The 22,843-nt window shown below is 42.0% G+C and overlaps 1 protein-coding gene across 1 annotated transcript in view; it reads left to right on the forward strand.

Annotated features, from left to right (window-relative positions):
* Positions 1-7,516: 7,516 nt before the first annotated feature.
* The window catches only part of OTUD7B (OTU deubiquitinase 7B), a 74,667-nt gene continuing 59,340 nt past the window's right edge, over positions 7,517-22,843 (forward strand). The window contains 2 exon segments of the mRNA XM_017877846.1: positions 7,517-7,823; positions 22,226-22,315. The gene's annotated coding sequence lies outside the window, so the exon portion shown is untranslated.

A 22,843-nucleotide genomic window follows, 5' to 3' on the forward strand; every position in this document is an offset into this window, starting at 1 on the left:
TGCTAGATGCAGCATCATATACTGGCAAGTAAGAAGGAGCTGCCACTTGTGTGCGATCTGCAGCCCGGGGAAGGAATGGAAGGGCACTGCCTGGGGACAGCGAGTCTGCTTAAAAGGTGTTGCAGGTCCAGCATTCTTGATTAGCACTTGGGACCTCTTTCTGCCCATTTTCATTATTTGGCCCCTCAGTTTCCCTTTCTCTTTCCTACTATAGGCAGTGTTTTATTTTTAAATGTGGCTCAGTTCTTATGTTTTCCCCTTGGGTGCTTCTAGAGTACTTTACTCATATCCATGGATTCCTTCGTAGTTTTTGGTCTCGTTTCACTAATTTCTTTGGACCTCAGGATTTTATCTTTCTTTAAACTAGGAAGGTTACCTATGTAATGGTAACACTTTTAAATTCTAAATTTTTTTCCAACTGAAAAGAATGACTTCCATTGACATCTCTATGAGTTGTTGCTATGATCTGCAGGCTTGTCCATAGACCATAAGCAACATGGGAACAGCCACAGTGCTGATCAGTACAGTCATATGGAAACGGAGGGCACATCAGTGAGAGATTCTAGTAGATGCCAATTAGATATAGTTACTCAACCCCAAAGCTCCCTGATGCAGGAAAAAAAAACGTGTCTTTATAATTTAGGAACTTTCTTAGTATGTGGTACCTGTTGAGGTCAACCTGGGCCATTAGTCACAAAGAAAAAAGAGGAGTTAATGAGAGTGTCAAGTGAATGCCCCAAAGCAATAACCAAAGCCTGATGTAGTGTCAATCTTCTATCCCCTGAATGCTCTGTCAGTTTCCAGTAGCCTGAGTTTGGCTTCCCTCCCAGTGCTGACCTAGTCAGGGGCAGAGTGACTTCGTCATTCTATTCCCAGGCCTCTCCTCATTGCCTCAGCTAAAGTGTTAGTAGTCTTAAGTACATGCTTCCTCCAAGCCTGGGGTGTGTCACCTGTGAGGTGGAGATGAAGCTGACCCACCTGACCTGCATTCCAATTAGGTAAGGTAGCACTTGCTCTCCTCACAGCCCAAGGAACTGGCTTCTTTTCTTTACCTATTTGTTGCTAGGCTTGTAATGGCCTTAGAAGCCCATTCTTACATCCTCAGGGGATTTGTCAGGACCAGACTAGAAACACACCCAATCTTGCTAAGGGCCCTTTTTAAATCTCTTAACCCAGCTCTCCTGGGAACTGTTACTTGCAATAATTGGGAGCTGATAAGTCTTATTTACAATAAAGTACCTCCAGAGATTTTAGGGCCTGGAGGCAGAGATTTTCTTCTTAGGAGTTCTCCTAATGCCAATTCTAGGAACACTTTAGGGAGTGCAGGAAGGTAAGATGGTGTCACTAAACTCCTCTCTTTTGACATTTTTATTATTGCTAAGTGTTTTTAATTAATTGATTAAGTGGTTCACTTACGAGCAAATACTTGTGAAAATTAACAATTCAAGGCAATTGCTAAATTCTGGTTGATTGATAAAGACATTTATAGTTTAGGATTTAACATGAAGTATTTAAAAGGAGGTGATACAGATTGGGCCTTGAACTCTATCCAGAGAGAAAACTTAGAGACAGGGGAGACAGTTGGGTGGTAACATGGTGGTTTGCTGGAGTTAGCTCAAGCTGTCTCTTACTGACTTGCTAGAGCTGATTGCACATTTCCCAGCTTCTTGTTCAGCAACATCATATTGGTAGCATGAAATTATCAGTGGTAGAAATATTTGCACCATGAAAATTAGTAACTGCTGGCTGGGTGCGGTGGCTCACTCCTGTAATCCCAGCACTTTGGGAGGCTGAGGCGGGCAGATCACCTGAGGTCACGAGTTCAAGACCAGCCTGGCCAACATGATGAAACCCCATCTCTATTAAAAATACAAAATTAGCTGGGTATGGTGGTGGGTGCCTGTAATCTCAGCTACTCAGGAGGCTGAGGCAGGAGAAGCTTGAACCCAAGAAGCAGAGGTTGCAGTGAGCCAAGATTGCACCACTGCACTCCAGCCAGGGCAACAAGAGCGAGACTCTGTCTCTAAAAAAAAAGAAGAGAAAAAGAAAATTAGTAAATGCTACAAATCAGGGCTTTTTCACCCTGGAGAACTGGTTGTTAATATTTACTAGCACACCACTGGTGGTCAAGGAAGTAGAACACAAACGTAGAAATGGAAGTGTAGAAATGGAGTTAAGACCACGCTAGGCTCCCTCTTACAAAGGAGATTAAGGAATTTTCAGTTTATCCACAGACATTGAGGTATTGTTGATGACATTTTATTAGTTGAGATTGTTTTGGTTACAAGTAATAGAAAAACTAAACTTGAAATGGCTCAAAAATTAAGAAAGATGCATTTATCTCATATAACAAGAATTTCAAGTTGGACCACTCTGGGATTGGTTAATTCAGCAGGGTACTGAAGTCCCAGGTTCTTCTAATATTTTTGCTCTGTCATCCTTAGCATGTCAGTCTGGCCTCTGACCAGCACAACATTTCCAAATCCAACTTTCAGCAGCAGAGGAAAATAATTTATTCTTTCTTTTCATCTCTTTGTAAGAGCAAAGAAGTCTTTCCCGAAAGCCTCCAGCAGATTTTCTCACATCTCGCATTGGTCAGAACTCTATCACATGCCTAGATCAAGCACTGGCAAGGGGAACGGAGCCCCATGATCCATTAGTGTTTCACCCGTGTTCCTCCCACTCAGCCCCCACCCGCTACACTGAGGCCAATCTCCCTTGAAGCCGTGTACAGCAGGCTGGTTACCTGAACCTAATCAAGGTTCTGTAGGCATGGAGGAAGAAGGAGGATGGACATTGGTTAAGCAACCAACATGTTTGCTAGAGTTTTTGAAAAGAAAGAAAACATCCATGATATAATTTAGGAAGCGGCCGGGCATGGTGGCTCATGCTTGTAATCTGAGCACTTTGGGATGCCGAGGCAGGTGGATCACTTGAGGTCAGAAGTTCAAGACCAGCCTGGCCAACATCTCTACTAAAAATACAAAAATTACCTGTGCGTGGTGGCACATGCCTTTAATCCCAGGTACTCTGGAGGCTGAGGCACGAGAATTGCTTGAAGCCGGGAGGCAGAGGTTGCAGTGAGCCGAGATTGCACCACTACACTCCAGCCTGGGTGACAGAGCCAGACTCCATCTCAAAAAAAAAAAAAAAAAAAAGAGAGAGAAAGACAAAAAAAGAATTTATGAACCATAATCTTAGCAATGGTATGCAAGCAGATAGAGGGCCTGGGATTAGGGAGGCTCAGCCATACTATTACAAGGTGCTAAATATGAAATAACAATCGCCAAAACAATGCTTTCAATTGCCAATTGGCTGCCAATTCATTCATTCATTCATTCATTCATTCGTTCATTCACTTAATAGATATTTAATAAATGACTGTCGTGGGTCAGATACTATGCTAGGTACTATATAAAAAATGGTAAACTTAGCTAATGGAGCTTCAGAATCTAATGGGTGAAGCAAATATCAATCAAATAATCCACAAGTAAATGTAAATGTTTAACCTGGTTAAATGTTATCAAGAAACCCTGGATTTTTTTTAAAAGTTGAGGTAAAATTCACCTATAGTGATCTTAGGTATACAATTTGATGTCTGTGTGTAACAGCCATCCTGATCAAGACACAGAACATTCTCATCACCTCAGAAAGTTCCCTCATGTCCCTTCCTATTTGATCTTCACCTCCCCCTAATAGGTAACTGCAGTTCTGATTTTTATCTTCAGTATTATGTTTGCCTGTTCTTGAATTTCACATAAGTCGCTTTTTTTTTGCACCACAAATGAGTCCAAGATTCATTCATATTGTTGTGTTTAACGATCATTTATTTTTTAAAATTGTATTCCATTGTAAGAACAATATAAGTAACAAATTTTCTGTTGGTGAACATTTGAAGTGTTTCTAGTTTGGAGCTATTATGAATAAAGCTGTAGGGAACATTCACATATAAGTTTTTTGTGTACACATATATTTCATTTCTATTGGGTGAATTCCTAGGAAGTGGAATTACTAGGTTATAGGGTAGGAATGTGTTTAACCTTATGAAACTTCTCCCTCACCTGGCTTTTTTTTTTTTTTGAGACACATCTCGCTCTGTCACCCAGGCTGGAGTAGTGCAGTGGTGCAATCATGGTTCCCTGAGCCTCAATCTCCCAGACTCAAGTGATTCTCCCACTTTAGCCTCCCTAGTAGCTGGGACCACAGGCATGCACCACCATACCTGACTAAGTTTTTTATTTTTGTAGAAATGGGATCTCCCTATATTGCCCAGGCTGGTCTCAAACTCCTGGGCTCAAGCCATTCTCCTGCCTTGGCCTCCCAAAGTGCTGGGATTNATATTTTTTTTAAAAAAATATAGATTCATGGTCTTCAGTTCCAAGAAAGAATTCTGAGTCAGTCTGAGGTTCCTAGGCATATATAATATGTAGTTTTTAAAAACTCCCCAGAACCAATGGTCTGAATTATATTGGTGGCGGTGGAAAGGAAGTTATTTTAGTCTGATTTTCTTTTCCACCACAAAAGCATATAAATGTAAATAATTTTTTTCCCTGCCTAGTTACAAGCTTTCTCTGAACATTTTCCCCAACTCTAGCCATTAGCCCCAGTATTGAAATAGTCTCTCTTTTTAGTTTCTCTGGTGAAATGCAAAGCTCTGGTTTTTCTGCTCTTGCTAAAAGTGATATAAAAGCTCAGGGAGCTCCTTGAAGCAGCCCTTAGAATTGCTAAGATGACTTAAAAAAACAAACAAACTGATCTCTAGGGTGGAAAATAACTTTGGACAGAATAACAGTTGAGGGTGTGTGGCCCTGTGTACACTGGTAAGATTTTCTCTGGTGCTTTTACCTTTTTTCCCCTTACTATTCTACCTAGCAGCAAAAAATAGTCAACTGTGTTCTGGCTGCTGCCAACGTCTATGTTAAACAACTGTCTCTGAGTATCCAACCTAGTGCCAGCCTAAATGGCTGCATATCACTAGAGAAGAAGCCTCTAGTTTCTAGGCAGAGAAACTGACACATAGGAATGGGAAGGGAGTCACTTAATGGATTAGGGGCTGGTTGAGCTGGGACCAGAACCCAGGTGGCCTGGCTCCCAGCCCAGCTGACCATACTGCTACCCACACAGCTTGGGCTGACCAAAGACAAGCAGCCCATTGAGCAACTGCACAAACAACAATGAATGATGGATGGTCAGAGCAAGAAACAGGCACAAAGCAACTGCGACCCCATCACTTCCTGGCCCCTAAATTTCCAGGCAAGCCTATAAAGTGTGGTCACTTAAATGACTTTGACCAGCAACTTGGCCCAGCTTTCAAATCTGGAGACTTTTATGGTCACTGCCAAAAGAAAAGTCTGTCTTATATTGAGGGCAGAGTGCCTTTGAGCTCCATGTCTCGTTCTATTAAGTCTGTGGCAGTGGCATTAAGACTAGAAAGACATATTTATATGAGTATGACCTGGTTCTGGACAATTGTGGTGAAACAAGGCAACTTTCAGATTCTGAGGCTCCTCTTCTACAAATCTGTGCTCCCACGTCAGATTTAACTAGCAAAGGGTAGGTGTGGTCAGTGATCGTTGTCACAATCATTCCAGAATGCTTGTGTAGAGTTACTAGAATTTCAGTCATTTCATTCTAAAGTATTTTCATCCCTCTCACCTTTCCAGAACGACACCCCTTTCAGCTCCTTTTCAACCGCTGTAGCCAACTGATTCTACTCCAGGGTCCCAAGCGTCCACCCCCTACCCCTCCACTTCAGTTCAGTTAGAGTTCAGTTAGAGTCAATTTAGGTGACCAAATCTCATCCTGCTCTCCTCCTTAAATTTGCCACTAAACGGTAGCTAAAATTTGTGGTCCCTATATGCTTGAAGCCCAGCCCAAATGACTTTACTTGTCAACCTGTATTGTACGTCTTGGATATGCCCCCATGCAAGGCACTCTGACTGGTTTGGCCTTAGTATGTATGGATGGCCTTGGGCCCAGCCCTAAATTTTCAATTCTAAACCCAGGTGTATCCCTAAGAGATACAGCTGTCTAGGAAATTTCCCTGTTTCAGGTGTCAGTTTCCTATTCTGAGCTAGACAATTCTAAAATGTCTATGCCCTACGCCTCCCGTTTAGAAACTGAGGAAGAAGTGAGGGGAAAAAAACGTTGACTGGACTATTTGTTTTTACATAAGCATAACGGGCACAATTAGACAATAAGCATTATTTTGAACATGCAGACCAGGTGCTACAATGTTAGGAATCTGAATTAAAATTTCAGATGTCTTTGGTTAGAGTATAGCCGGGGCTGGCATTGTTTTGTGTTTGTCATAAAGAGGTATTTATTAAATGGCCTTTCTTTCTTGAAAGAGTCCACACAGGCCTAATACTTATTCATTCATTCAACAAATATGGAAGGTCTACTATGTGGCAGGGATGGCTTATTATGTTCTCAAAGCCATAGCTCATTGTCACTCATGTAGGACATATACAAGTTCGGCTACATATAATATAGTTTTATGTATTTTACTAAATTGTAAAACCTTTGATGTCTGGGATTATATCTTGTTAAATTTTGTATCCCCCTGTATCACTGAGCACAGTGATACACATCACAGGGATACAATACATGTTTGAATTATGCCACAATTTTTTTTTTTTTTTGAGACGGAGTCTCGCTCTGTCGCCCAGGCTGGAGTGCGGTGGCCGGATCTCGGCTCACTGCAAGCTCCGCCTCCCGGGTTTACGCCATTCTCCTGCCTCAGCCTCCCGAGTAGCTGAGACTACAGGCGCCCGCCCCCTCGCCCGGCTATTTTTTTTTTTTTTTTGTATTTTTTAGTAGAGACGGGGTTTCACTGTGTTAGCCAGGATGGTCTCGATCTTCTGACCTCATGATCCGCCCGTCTCGGCCTCCCAAAGTGCTGGGATTACAGGCTTGAGCCACCGCGCCCGGCCACAATGTTTTAAAAGACATAACAAACGCACTATATAACTTTTTTTTTACTGTTAGCAGTCTAAAGCAGATGTATCAACAGGGTATCACTGTTATGCAAGTAAATAAATACTAAGTGTTTACAGAGAAGGGTATGTTCACTTCAAGAGTGAAGGAACAAGAGAAATCCATACTTGGGTGGAGACTGGTCGGGAAGAAGCTAATTTTCCTCCGGTCAATCCAGAATAATTGTGTAGGCTTACCAGAATTTCAGTCCTTTCATTCTGAAGTATTTACATCCCTCTCACCTTTCTACAACTACTCCACCCCTTTCAGCTCCTTCCTAACAGCTGTAGCCAACTGATTCTACCCCAGAGTCCTAAGAGTCCACTCTGTACTCCTCTACCTCCGGTTCAAGAATGCTCCAGACCAGGAGCTTTAGGGACGCGGGTCAGGAAAACACGGGGTCACGCGCGGGGCAAGCGCCAAACTGGCCGCAGACTGGGGAGCGGCGCTAAAGGCGGGGCTGCGACGGGGCGGAGCGGGAGGAGGCCTGGGGGCGGCCTGGGTGTCACCACCAACCCGCTCCGGCCGGAAACTGGCGCCTGTTTCCGGCCGGACAGCCGAAAGCCACCGATCCTGAACTAGCCGCCGGAGCCGGAGTGGTGACCGGGGTGTGGAGCGAGCAAAAAGCCACTGGGGGAGGCCAGTCCCGATCAGTGCCGTCTGGCTCCAGCTCCAGATCCTGTGCGGAGCAACAGCTGCGGTCGCCGTTTCCACCACCGCCTCCGCCTCCATCGCCGTCGGGGGAGGGGCCGGCCGGACCCCGGGGTCACTGCCGAGGAATGAGGAGAGGCGGTCGGGCCCCGCGCTCCGCCCCGGCCTAGGGCCTTGCCCCGGGAGCCGCGAGGGTAACGGAGCCCCCCGCCCTGACACTGTTCCCCGTCTGCTCCCGCCCCTCCCGGCTTCTCAGACTCGCAAACTCTGCTCCTCAGATCGCCACTGTCCCCTTTCTCCTTTCTGGTTCTGTTTCACCCGAAGCCATCTCCCCTCGGCACTCCTTTCTCGCCCTGACTGCTCCTTGCTTCGTCCCAACCTTTCCTCCTTCCTTTCACCTGCGTCCTGCGTTCCCACCCCGCGCTCTCCAGCTCCCGGCCTCCCTTGCTGAGCTGTGCTGGGCAGTTTGGACGGTCCCCCCTTGTCAGCTAGACTTTCGGGAGGGATGGTGGAGTTTTAAGGTGATTAAGATGCAGTCTATTACCCCCACAGTAGGATAAAGTTCATTTAAAATCTCAATATGAAACTAAAATGAAAAGCAAACAAGCTTATTCTCCCTATTGATAGCCTCCCTAAGGTGCATACAGTAATGGAGGAAAGGCGAGAAAAAGGTGTGTGTATGTGTGAGAGAGAGACGGAGGTTGACGGATTCTAGGGCAATCTTAAGTAAGAACTTTAGAAAAAAGAAAAGTTGCTATGAGCCGATGGAAACTTTAGAAGCTGATGATGAGTAAGTAAGCCGGGGGCTGCGTGATCTCACTCTTCTCATAATTACTAGGTTAACGGTGTGGCTCCGGTCGGGATGGAATGGGATTTGTTTACTGGGCCGGCGTATTTTTAGCTTGTCGGCTCACAAGGTCCAGCGCTCAGAGTCTCTCTCTCTCCCTCCTCGTGGTAGTCTTTCTGTCTAACCTAGGTGGCTTCTCTGGGCAGCTGTAAAAATTTGAAAGTAGAAACTGACTGGTGGAATTTTATGGAAGAAGTTCCCCACAAACTTTTCAGGAAGCTTTTCATGAATGCAAAGCCAAGAATTAGCAGGATATTGCCTTTTATTTTCCTTATCTTTTTGTACGTACTACGTAACGCTTTACTTAGAAATTCACAGGCTGCTAATTTTTCAGTCTTTGGCCTCTAGTACTGTATATTTAGGAGATTTTTGAGGAGGCTGGATCCCTTTGTCTTTCAGAATCTATTTCAAAGGTGGAAAAGGACAGTAGAGAAAGAGGTGTCGGTAAGACTGGCTCCAAAGAGTTGCTAACCCCTAAATATTTAAAAAACAGTTTCTGTGCTATGTAACTTCTGAAAACATTTGGAAAATTTTCTTCCTCCTAAATGAGATTGCATTCCTGATGGGGAGAAGACTTCAGGGACCGAAGCTGGATGGCTAGGGAGAATCAGAGGTAGTTAAGTATTTGCCGTGTATAACTTACATTATGCGCAAACAATGAATTAATTATACTCTTTGTCTTCATTGTTTTTCAAGTAGTTATTTTAACGTTTAGTAACCAACCTGCTGTGCTAGTCTACTGATATTTTGAAGGCTGAACAAAACTGTAAAATAAATGAACTTGATGTTACTCCTCTGCAGGCTGAATACCGGACCGTTCTAATTTCCACTATTGACCCAGCTTGCCTCAGAGCACCTCCTTGACAAAGTGGCCAGTTACTATGTACTTAGAGATTGCAAATGAATGCAAATATTAGCTCACAATAGGCATAATTAAGAAGGTAAATATGCTGAAAACATATATTCCAAAACCAAAATAGATTTTTTCGATTTTACCCCCATTTTTGATTATCAGCACCTTTCTGCCAATAATTATCCGTTACCATGAATAATTTAGAATTGAATAGATGTCTGCTTTGGACATTACATTTTCAAGATAGAAGGAAAGATGGAAGGAAGATACTTTCCAAACTAATTTTTTATTGTCGTTGCCTTATTTGACTTATTCCTTGCTTTTAATACCGAAGACTCCCTCAGAAAAAAAAATGTAAAACTTTGCCAAAGCAAGAGCTTGCTATCTGCTGACTTGTATAAGGCAGGGTAACTGGTAATGAATGCTAATCGTTAGGTGGCCTTTAGTGGCCTTATGTTGCCAGCAACTTGGAAAATTTCCCAAAACTTTGTTTAATCTTTCTTTTGAGACCCCTATTTAAAAAAAGATTTAATTTGGAGATGAAAATCTAATTTTTATTTAATTAATTAATTAATTTTTTTTGAGGCGGAGTCTCGCTCTGTCGCCCGGACTGGAGTGCAGTGGCCGGATCTCAGCTCACTGCAAGCTCCGCCTCCCGGGTTTACGCCATTCTCCTGCCTCAGCCTCCCGAGTAGCTGGGACTACAGGCGCCCGCCACCTCACCCGGCTAGGGTTTTTTTGTGTTTTTAGTAGAGACGGTGTTTCACCGTGTTAGCCAGGATGGTCTCGATCTCCTGACCTCGTGATCCGCCCGTCTCGGCCTCCCAAAGTGCTGGGATTACAGGCTTGAGCCACCGCGCCCGGCCAAAATCTAATTTTTAAAAACCGCATACACCTTTCCCAGAATCTGTTGATAATCAATAATTGTTTTGATCTGTGTGAGTTGATTGGTGCCAATATTAGTGATGATATCTGGGTAAATTCTATTTATATCTGCATCTGGCAACTCCCCTAAGTTGAACTGCATGCTTTATTCCAGGGCATGGGGATCAAAGGGGTTGAAGAAGCCTAGGAATGAGTGGAGAGCTGTCTGGTAGTCCACCACTATTTCTAGTTCTCAGAAGGCTTTATTTGCAATTTTGAGATTCAATGTATGTAACCAAAATAAGTACTCTGATTGTTATGAGGGCACTAAGTGCGACTTGTCAAAGTTTTGGAGCTCTTGAATATCTTAAGCATGCTAAAGACACTGGCCATTATAGTGCCTGTGTGTGTGTGTGTATGTGTGTATGAGTAGCCCTCTCCTTATCCTAAACACTCGTCCCACCAAAGGGAAAATCCTTAAACAGTGCTTTGAAATGTGACCTCAGCAGTGTCTTTCCTATGGGAACTTAGGAGCTGTGGAATAGCAGACTGTGGAATCTTTTTTGTAGCCTCTGATAAATTCAGGTAATTAAAAATTTGTGGAACTGGAAGACAGATACAGGGCAGTTTTTCTCATGAATGCCTGAATTCAGTTGACTTCTTAATATAATAGAAGGGAGTTGTTTGTTTGTTTTTAAATAAGCCATCCTTGCTGAGTAACAATTGAACACTTCTGTGGATAAAGCAGTCTCCATGCTCCAGTGACAGGCTTTAGGGAGGTATAAAAGATGTAAAGACATGTGTCCTTGCTCTTGGGGTTGAGGGTGGATGGGAAAGGTGGTATATAAATGGGAAGGCAGACTATTATAAGCTTTAACGTTTAGGAAACAACATACAGACAAAAGCAAATTTAACGTGCTGATAAGTATGTAAGGGCTGAGAAGACTTGAAGTAACAAAGAAAGAATCAGTGAAATAAATTAGGGGAGATTTCTGAGTCAATAAATTTTGAAATGGACTTGGGAGGCTATGGATGAGTCATAAAGAGATATGGGCTATTGAGTTAGATGGGTCTTCGTTCAGACCTTGGGTCTACTTTTTACCATGTGACCTTGGACAAGTTAACTTCTCTTCCTTATCTGTAAAATGTGAGCATTCAAGTAAATGAAATAGTTATTGGGTTGGGAATAAAGGAAAAGAAAGGATCTTCCAAACAGAAAGTATAGAATGTACAGTGTGCAATGATGGTATGAATGACTAAGTTGTGAGTGGGGGGAATATATGAGTGACTGTAGAGAATGTGGGTTGGGCAAGTCATGGGTAGAGCAGGCAAGAGGGTGGAGGGGACTCAGAAGCCAGACTCTGTTGGGTGTTGATAGAAGGGTCAATAGAATCATTGTAGATCCTTGAACAAAGGACGGATTTAATGAGAAATATTGAGCTCTTTGGTTCAGGAACTCAGGGACAAGGAGTCAGGCAGGCATCCGTACATTGTGACTCTTATTTTCTTTACCATCCTGGCCTGAAGTGATACAGCCAGGAGGCATAAGATTCCTTGTAGAAGTTTTTGTGTTTACACACCTTACTATGCTGAGCCTGCTTGTGCCTGTCTCGTAGTATACCATCCTGTGGGGAAGTCTCAAGACTATGGCCGGATTCTCCTCAAGAGCTTATAGTAAGGACAGCATTATGTTTCAAGTGCATTTAACTCTCAGTTATCTCTGCTAACGTAGGGAGCACTGTTGTAGGTAATTCAGAACTTAATAAAGACATTTCTTGGTTATTTTCAACTGTGTGTTTTTAGGATTATATCTTATCCCTTTATTTCCTCTAAGAAATAGTTTTAGATAAGAAAAATTACTAAACTGTTATTTGTAGTGACCCACTATGAGTTTAATTCTTTGCTAGGTGCTATGGAGAACTAGGAAGAATGACAACTTTGTGCCCTTGAAAATACATTTTTTTTTTTGTTTTGAATCACAGTCTCGCTCAGTTGCCCAGGCTGGAGTGCAGTGGCACGATCTCGGCTCACTGCAAGCTCCACCTCCCGGGTTCACGCCATTCTCCTGCCTCAGCCTCCCAAGTAGCTGGGACTACAGGCGCCCGGCGCCACGCCTGGCTAATTTTTTTGCATTTTTAGTGGAGACGGGGGTTTCACCGTGTTAGCCAGGATGGTCTCGATCTCCTGACCTCGTGATCCACCTGTCTCGGCCTCCCAAAGTGCTGGGATTACAGGCGTGAGCCACCGCGCCCGGCCAATACATTATTTTTTAAACCAGATTTATTTTCATTTTGGGGGATCATACTGATATTGAAATAAATTTGCGTTTCTAAGCTTATATTACCTGATGGCCAGGAGAGTACACTGATGATGATGAACAGTCAATCTTGTATTAAAGGTTTGGCCTTAGAACTCCATAAAATGAATAATCCATTTGTGGATAATTAAGACTAGACTACACTGAATATGTTGATAGACCAATTTCTTTTCAAAATCTGTATGGATTCAATGTGGCCTCCTAGGCTGTCTATCTTATGTCTGAGAATGACTGGCAGGTGATGCTTGTGTTCCAGCCAGAACGAGCCTTCACTCACAGTATCTGGACGAATGCCACTGCATTATGTTGTGTTGTTGAAGATTAAACCGGCTTTCTCAAAGGACTTGTTCTTTGTAGAGGCTCTTCCAGATATCAGCTTCATTGAAAATCTGTCAGACTTTTCCTCCTGTAGGAAAGTTGTTTGAAAAATATATCCAATTAAAAAAAAAAAGAAAAAAAAAGAATGGGCTGAAGTGCCCACATTTAAGAAGTAAACAAAATCACATGCCATTCTTTCATCCTTTTTTTTTCCTCCAGTTGACTTGCTTTCCTCTATCCTTGCCACCCTCCCCCACCTTTTTATAATCATTAGCAAACTGTGATGTCACTAGCACAGGATTATTATTTACTTCTTGAATCAGGAGATTGTAGTATTTCTGAGCTAGAAATGAGGTGGAAAAGTCAGGAATCTTATTTTATACAACTAGATAGGGATTATTTTCGACTTTTTTTTTTTTTAGGATTATACTTTATCCCTTTATTTCCTCTAAGAGACAGCTTTAGATAATAAAACTACTAAACTGTTATTTGTAGTGACCCACTACGAGTTTAATTCTTCGCTAGGTGCTACGGAGGATTAGGAAAAATGACAACTTTGTGTCCTTAAAGAGTTTACAGTCCAGTTGGGAGTAAGGAGAATAAGAGGGAATGAATACTTGCTGAGCCTCTTAATATGCCAGACAAAATTTTAAAATGTAAAACTATATTGTTAGTTGCATAGTACAGACCTAATACCATAGGTATTTGGGGAGAAGAATACTCAGGTAGTTATGTCACAGATGAATTATAACTCATTTCAGATATTAATAAATAGGCCAGACATGGTGGCTCATGCCTGTAATCCCAGCTACTCAGGAGGCTGAGGCAGGAGAATCACTTGAATCCAGGAAGTGGAGGTTGCAATGAGCTGAGATGGCCCACTGTGCTCCAGCCTGGGTGACAGAGCAAGACTCTGTCTCCAAAATAAATAAATAAAAGATAAATAAAAGTGTATTAGGTACAAGGGATGAAGATGAAGAGGATAACAAAACATTTCATATTGGAGCTGAAAGGGATCAAGCAAAAGCCTGGAAACAGGACTATATCTGAGATGTTCTTGGGGCAGTGAGGAGACTAACTTGAGTGGCAGCAGTAGTGAAATGAAGGTGGGTAGGTTGGTTTGGAGCTATGTTTATAGAGGGTGTTAAAAAGCCAGGCATATATATATATATGAAATTATTATTTTTTTGAGACAGGGTCTTGCTCTGTTGTGCAGCTCAGACTTGGAGTGCAGTGACTCAGTCTTGGCTCACTGCAGTCTCCGCCTCCTGGGTTCAAGCGATTCTCGTGCCTCAGCTTCCTGAGTAGCTGGGATTACAGGCGTGCACCACCGTGCCCAGCTAATTTTTGTATTTTTAGTAGAGACAGGATTTCACCATGTTGGCCAGGCTGGTCTCAAACTCCTGACCTCAAGTGATCCACCCACCTCAGCCTCCCAAAGTGCTGGGATGACAGGAATGAGCCACCGTGCCCGGTCAACTTTATATTTTAAATGATAGAAGATTTTTGAATAGAATAGCGGTATGATGATACTAATACACAGGCTGGCTTGGAGGGAATGGAGATTGACACTGGGGGTGTGTGAAATGATGAGGCCCGAGTTAGAGTTGTGGAGGGTAGGCTAAGGAGAGGAAAGAGTGAAAAAGAGACTGTGAAGAAAAAATGGAAATTAATGAGGACTGGATGTGGGAGATGAAGAAGGATGATGAGTCAACTACGACTGTGACACATTATGCCTGGGTGTCTGAGACATTGACTGAAATAAAGAAGTTAGGAAGCTTTCCTCATTTTAGGGAAATATGATGAGTATAATTTGGGATGTGTTGGATTTAAAGTGGCAATGAAATGTCCAAATGAAGGCCACCCTGGGTGTGAGCTGGGGTAGAGATGGGGGTAGGTTTAGAAATGCAGTTTTACAATTCATGGCCTAGATGTGGTAGCTGTAGCCAAGATAATTAATAAGCTCTCTGAGGACTAGAGTTTAGGGAAAGAGCAGAAGGGCAAAGAAAATGGTACCGATAAACTTAAACACGTCTAAACCTAAACATGTCTCCTATCTTGTAAACACTGTCCTAGGCACTGAGATGGAGGTAAGGCAGACAAGGAGCCCATGAGGAGCGTATGGGTCTAGTGGGAGGAGACAGATATGTAAATATATAGATGGAATGAAGTGTGATAGATGCTGTGATAGAAGTATGTAGCAGGGAGAGTGGGAGCCCAAGGGTCAGTTCTCTCTTGGGCACACAGAGGTTGGAAAGAGCCTCACCGAGGAGTTAGCATTTGAGTTGAGCCCTGAAAGATTAATTAAGGATATACTCTACAGATGACAAGAGTTACATTCCAGTCTGAGAAAATACCATGAACAAAAGCTTAAAGGAATGAAAGCCAGACTTTTTCAGGTAACTTTTACTTAATCATTATGGCTGGAGGATGGGTTGGAGGGCAGGCTGAAGAGGTAGGCAATGCTGGATCATACAGAGCTTTATCTTACACTGCAGTATATGATAAACCATTTAATAAGTTTCACATCCTAGAAAGATCATGTCAGTGGTGTGTAGGGTGGATTGGAGATGGAGAAAGCAAAAGTCCTTTCAGTAACTTCATTATGCTGAACACATTTATTGAGAGTGATCATATTTATAGAATCCTGGAATCAGACAACTGGAGGGACTGCTATGCTTTCTTAGTTTTCCTCATTCACTTTCAAATAGAATACCTGAGGTTTACTCAGGATCACAGAAGTGGGTCTGTGATAGCTTGGTCTAGAATTCAGTCTTCAATATGTACTAGGTGATTAATAAAGGTGAGTTCACCTCTCTGTTCTCTCCCAAGTCCCATTTCAGTGTTTGTGTCATTCTACCACATTGCATTGTACTAGATGATAGAAGGACTCAATGTCATTCCATTCTACTGTCTGTTTTTAACCAGTCCAGAGTGAATAGAGGTATTTTCTTAGGTCTGACTGAGAAAGATGTGCCCTGAGAGTACCATTGGGAAGAGGGGCAGTTCAGTGCCCTGGACTGGGCTGAATAAGGTGTTAGGATTTTTTTGCTGTAGTGATTCAGATGTAGAAGAATGTCAAGGTATTTGTTCTGTTGAGTGTCTTTATCTCTGGCACTAAGCTCCCTTTGTTTTCTTTTAAACTTAGTTTTAATTTGTGCCACTGAAACTTGTTAAATAAGCTATGATAAATTGGGCACTGATTAAAAGTATATTTATCTAAAAAAAAAAGAATATCTAAACAAAGTTTAGAAAAGTTCAGGGAAAAAACTCAGACAGACACAATTTTGAGCCTACAACCCAAATTTGATGGACATTAACATTTTGTCTTGTTTTATATTTCTTTCTTTAAAATATTAAATACTCAGATTCTGCATCTTCCCTGTATTTTATTTTCATTGGATTTTATGGAGGGAAATTGTTTGGTTTTAAAGTGCTAAGCAAGAGTTTGGATTTTGTGTTTTAGTCATTTTTGCTGGAGGAGAACAGAACAGGGTAGAGGGCATCCTGTAAGTCCTTAGGTACCCCTGGGAGAAGTTGGCACTTAAGGACGTGTGGAAGGATGGATACCTTCCATTGATAGGCCTTCCTCAAAACTTGTCTGAGTTGTGATTTTTAAATTATTTTCTCTGGGCTCTGTCAGCATCTTCCCCAGGGAAGGGCCTTGGTTTGGAAGCTGTCCACTTTAGCAGAGCTGCCAAGTCTTAATTCTTTCTCAAGTGGGCAAGGGTACATTTTGTTTTTGTTTGTATTTGGGAGTGGGAAGGGGTGGGTAGAGAGGAGGCACAGAATAGCTACTCACAGTGAGTACTTATCTGAATTCCTGTGTAACTGGAAGTTTCCTTGACTGTTTTAGGGGAGATAACTTGGTTACACTGGCATTTAAATTATGTGGGAAGGTGGTTTTTCACTCCCCTCCGTTATCTGATTTGAGATGGCAATAAACCTTCTTATCCATTGTTGTCAGTCCCCACTCTGCCCTGTTCTAAGCTCTGCTCGTGCACGCTGTTTGAGGGATGTGAAGGCTCCTCTTCACTCTAAAACTAAACAAGTCAGATATCTCCTTATAGTTTTGGGAAACCATTCTGCTCCTTACTGTTTTTGTGTTGACTCCTCTATTCTTCCAATCACCTGACCCTTTATTAATTTTACAATTTTGCATAATGAGATATTTCAAACATTTAGAAAAGTTCAGGGGAAAAACTCAAACAATTTTGAGTCTGCAACCCAAATTTGATGGACATTAACATTTTGTCGTATTTGTTTTAGATGTCTTACTCTCTTTAAAATATTAAATGTTATAGATATAGCTGAAGTTCCACCCTGCATCCTTTCTTCCTTCCTCTTTCTCAGGAAATGACTACTGGCCTGAATTGATGTGTTCATTCCTTCATGTTTTATACTTTTCCCCCCCACATCTTTATTTATTTATTTATTTTTGAGGTGGAGTCTTGCTCTGTCACCCAGGCTGGAGTGCAGTGGCGCAATCTCTGCTCATTGCAACCTCTGCCTCCCGGGTTCAAGCGATTCTCTTGCCTCAGCCTCCCAAGCAGCTGGGATTACAGGTACGTGCCACAATGCCCAGGTAATTTTTGTATTTTTAGTAGAGACGGAGTTTCACCCTATTGACCAGGCTGGTCTTGAACTCCTGACCTCAAGTCATCTGTCCACCTTGGCCTCCCAAAGTGCTGGGATTGCAGGCAAGAGCCACCATGCCCGACCCCACATATGTATTCATAGGCAACATATAGTTTTGTTTTGAAATCTTACATAAATAGAATCATGTATGTATCCTTTTGCAACTTTTTTTTTCTCAAGATTGCTTTTCAGATGTGTCTACAGGTAGATCTAGTTCATTCAGTCACCTAAGTTTTAAACCTGTTTTCTCCATTGCCCTCCCCACTTGTCCTGTTTTTCTGTTTGTTTGTTTTTTGTTTTCTTTTTTTAAGACAGGGTCTTGCTCCGTCACCCAGGCTGGAGTGCGGTAGCGCCATCTTTGCCCACTGCAACATCCATCTCCCAGGTTCAAGTGATTGTCCTGCCTCAGCCTCCCAAGAAGCTGGGACTACAGATGCGCGCTACCACACCTGGCCAATTTTTGTATTTTTTCGTAGAGACAGGGTTTCCTAATGTTGGCCAGGCTGGTCTCAAACTCCTGACCTCAAGTGATCTGGCTGCCTCGGTCTCCCAAAGTGTTGGGATTACAGGTGTGAGCCACTGTGCCCAGCTCCCACTTGCCCTGTTTTTTTTTTTTTTATTAAAAAAAACTTACCCATTCATAAAGTCCCAGTGTAAACTATCTCTTCCACAAAAACGTTCCTGATTTTCTTTTTTCTCCAGCAGGATATAATCGTTCCTACAACTGAATCTTCCTATCATTTTGTTGGTACTTGTCATGTGGTAGCTGTGTATTCTTGTATTTTGGTTTATTTGTGCCCTTGGCATGCCTCTTCTACTATGCTGTAAGCTCTTTGAGAGCAGATAAGTAGTCTCTTTTTCTTTGTATCCCTTATGAGGCATGCTGTAGAAACTTACACATAGTAGGCATTTAGACACTGTTCGTGACTAAATAGATTATGAACAACAACAAAAGGCCATCCTTTATGTTAGTGAACTATTAATTTGACTATTGGTGTGGACCCCATGAAAAATAAAGCTTATAAACAAACACTTGGCACTGAAAATTACATAAAAATGCCCATAAATGGTAAAAGTAGTCAAGACTAACTTCCTGCAGGGGTGAAAACAAACATTTCTCCGAAAATGAAATGGAAATTGATAGGTGATAGCATCCCAATTGGGAAACTCCTGGGAATTGATCCTGTTGGCTTTTGAGGCAGTGTATTCATGTGGCCAGACTCATTTCACTAGCTATCAGATTCTGCTTTTGTCATCAAGGTCTTGACACCTTCACAGGAGATGGAGACGGGCCTTAAGAAAAGGCAGCCTGTCTATTCACTTAATAAAGACTGCTAAGGACCAACATGTGTATCCAATTATTGGATACACCCATTCACACATATATATGTACATGTACTTTTCACCACACTCCTTTTTTTAATGATGAGGCCAGGTCGTGTATCAGCATATTTTGAAGCTTTTAATTCTGTAACATATAGTCCCAATATAACATTGTTTTGGCCTTATGGAAGCTCCTCCCACCCCCAAGTGGGAAATTAATATTAAGTTAAACTATATGAAATTGCCATTTTGTAGGTTAAAAGCAGTCAACTCTTGACAATTTTGATTGGTTAAACCAACACGTTGTGATTTCCTTTTGGCATTCTGAAAGGCAATATAATGGACCATTTTGAAGTAGATAATCCCAAATCCTTTTTTTTTTTTGGAGCCAAGGTCTCTCTCTGTCACCCAGTTTGGAATAGAGTGGCATGATTGCAGCTCACTGCAGCCTTGACCTCCTTGGCTCAGGTGATTCTCTCACCTCAGCCTCCCAAGAAGCTGGGATCCACAGGTGTGTGACACCATACCTAGCTAATTTTTTACATTTTTTGTAGAGGGGGTTTTGCCGTGTTGCCCAGGCTGTTCTCGAATTCCTGGGTTCAAGCAGTCTTCCTGCTGCCTCCCAAAGTGTTGGGATTACAGGTGTGAGCCACTGTGCTCGGCCCATTTATACGTCTAAAATGCATTTCTGAACTTTAATTTGCAGGGGATTAAATGCTTTTTATTTCTGAGCACACATTTAGTATATTTGAGAAGGTGGAGGGGAAACGTATGAGAGTTGTAGGCCACAACAGGTTCTAGGAAATAAGCCTGAGATGAACATTTTTGCTGTAAATATCTCCATGTTATTGAGTTGTCTTTAATGAGGTTATAGTTCCTATGAGTAAATGACTTATTCCCCTCTTACCTGCTACCCCATGTCTCCTCTCTAGTCTTGATAAGGAGATCTGGTTGGGGGCGAAAACCACAGAAAAAGATGATTGCCCATGTCTCTTTGATGTTATTTGGGGTCTTAAAAGGAAAGAGGACAAGATCCCTAGTTCCTAGCACCAGATTGTTGACCTTGTGGCTCCTAGAGCCACAAGGTTGGGGGTGGGCGCGGGAGGAGAATGCAGAAGACAGGGGAAAGGGCAAAGAAGCTGAGTAGGTAGGAGTTAGCAGATGTTATAAAATAGGATTGAGGAACAGGAGCAGAAAGAAGGGGATAGGTATAAACATTTAAAGGGCTTCTGTTTCCTCTCATTCTTCAAAATCTGGCTTAGAATTCTGTATAAGCCTTTTATCTTAACTATATCAAAGTTGTATCCAGGCTACACTCTACAGATACCTACTTAGAGAATATTATAGATAGAATGCAGCTTTGAAAGTACCAGTGCTGTGTTCTAAAATAGTTCTTTGAAAAGTCAGGGTCATTTTAAATGAGTTGGTCTGCTAGTGCCTTTTGAATCATTAATAGCTAACATCAAAAGAAAAGGAGGAGCGAATTCCTCTGAGGCTTTAGTGTTAATAAATATGGATATTTACATGAAGGTAGTCGCATGTGAAGAATTAAGGCATGACAATGGGAAAATACAATGACACTAACTAACAAAAATGTAGTTTGTTTATTTATTTATTAGAGACAAGGTCTCACTATGTTGCCCAGGCTGGTCTTGAACTCCTGGGCTCAAGCCATCCTCCCACCTCAGCCTCCTGAGTAGCTGGGACTGTAGGTATGTGCCACCATGCCTAGCCCCAACAAAAATATATTTTAGAAACTTACCTTCTCTTATGTGCTCCATTGTGAGCATCTGCTTTTGCCTCCCTTGAACTGGTAGCTCACCTGGCTAGGTATGAAACCATCCATTTCCTGAAAATGTCTATCAGTTCTAAGGGACAGGATTCTCTGACATCAACAATACTTGGTCCCTGTTGTTTACTGACCATAGATAGAGACTTTCCATACCCCTTCTTAGAACTCTGAAAATACAATTTGCAAGTAAGACTTAAGAGTTTCTGTGTCCTAGCTTAAATAAATTCCTGGCTATTTGGCACCAGGTGTCCTGTTATTTTAACAACTTTAAGTTCCTTCTTTCTCATGTCTTTGTAATTTTGTATAATATACTAGTTCATTATGAAAATTGAGATTTAAATCATCTGTGCGAATTTCCCTTGATGTTTGCTGCCTGATTGAAACTACAAATTCCTTTCCACCGAACACTTGCTGTGCACTGGAATCTGGGCACGATGCACTAAGTAGATGCCAAGGAGGTGTCACCCAGTAAATAAATAAGCAGGAGGAGAACTGGCCCCTTGGGAATTTATATTCTGGGTTACATAGGACATGGTTACATGTAGATAAATGCATATAAAGAAAAAGTGAGAAACAAATATAGGCTATGTAGAAGTATATATAATATCATATAGCATTTTAGAACTGAAAAGAGATTTACATATTGTCATTTCCTAGGTGAGGAAAACGAGACCCAGAAAATTTAAATGACTTGTCTAAGGTAGTAGTTACTATCAACAGTGTATTGGCTATCTGTTCTCTGAAAAGTGAGGCCTCCAGTATATTATAGAAACAGTCAAAGTCCTTAAGAACTCACTAATTATCTGTGAACACTGAACATTTGCATAAGTAGATAAATAGTAATACAAAGTCCTAGGTACTAAGTACCAGGTGAGGAGTACAGTTATATAGCTATGTAGAAGTTTAAAGGGAATAGATAGGGAAAAATTTTACCTTTATGGTAATCTAGACCTTAGAGGAGAGAGAAATATAGCGGGGAAACATTCAAGGTGGAGGACCAGTGAGCCGAGCTCACCTTGTTTTGGGGGCAGGAACAGTAGTTTGTAGCACAGTGTTTTGCCTAGGAGGGCAATAAGATCAGTAAAGTTAGTAAAGTTAGAGTTAGATAAATTGGAGCGAGACTTGAATCTCAGCCAAAGGAATTTGGTTTTTATACTTACAGTGAAAAATATCTGAGTAGGGAATTGTACTGTATGAATTAGTATTTTAGGACAACTGATGTAGCCTTGTGGTATAAAATAGAAGAAAGGATACCAGTTAGAGGACTGTTGTAATAGTCCAGGAAAAAGACTGTCTACAAGGGTAATGGTAATGTAGAAAGAGGGAGAGATTTGAGTAATTTGAAGAGAGATAAATAGAATTTGGTAATTGATTATCGTGAAAAAGATTAGATAAGAATGATCACACATTTTCAGTCTGGGTAATAGCAATAGGGAGAACTGGGTTTGGTGGGTTTCTGATGCCTCTCCAAAGTGGGGTACCTTGGCAGACAGCTTTGAAAGGTACTGAGTCTGGCTCAGCATTCTCAGTGGATACTGAATTCAGGGTTTAAGTAACTGGTTTATGTTTGCATGCCTAGTAAGTAGTAGGACTTGGTGTGTATAGTCCGTTCTTTTGATGGTTGTTTAGTGCTCTTTCTACTAGATCACATTGCTTGAGAGGAGATGGATCAAGTGGTTAAAAACACAGAACGATGCCTGGAAAACGAAATGGGAAGTTGAAGACCACATTATGGTGAGGTTTAACCACAAACTGTTTCAGTTCCTTATGGGTTTTCCTTATATTTAGACACAAAATGTGTGTACTTATGTCTGTCAGGTTCTTAATGCAACAGTGGCCTGGGTTTCTTAGAGCTATCTTCTGAGATTCAATTCTTCATATTCAAGGGGAAATATTTCTTCAGATTTTGGATTTAACTGCATATTCTCTCTGACTCCCAATTTGAAGATACAATTAGTGTCCCCCCGCCAACTATCCCTGCAAGAAGGTAGGCTTGCTTGAGTTGAAAGCTGTGGGTGAGCCGGGCACGGTGGCTCAAGCCTGTAATCCCAGCACTTTGGGAGGCCGAGATGGGCGGATCACGAGGTCAGGAGATCGAGACCATCCTGGCTAACACGGTAAAACCCCATCTCTACTAAAAAATACAAAAAACTAGCCGGGTGATGTGGCGGGCGCCTGCAGTCCCAGCTACTCCGGAGGCTGAGGCAGGAGAATGGCATGAATCCGGGAGGCGGAGTTTGCAGTGAGCTGAGATCCGGCCAC

Source organism: Rhinopithecus bieti, unplaced genomic scaffold (genome assembly GCF_001698545.2).
Source record: "Rhinopithecus bieti isolate Rb0 unplaced genomic scaffold, ASM169854v2 scaffold_10548, whole genome shotgun sequence".
NCBI lineage: Eukaryota > Metazoa > Chordata > Mammalia > Primates > Cercopithecidae > Rhinopithecus > Rhinopithecus bieti.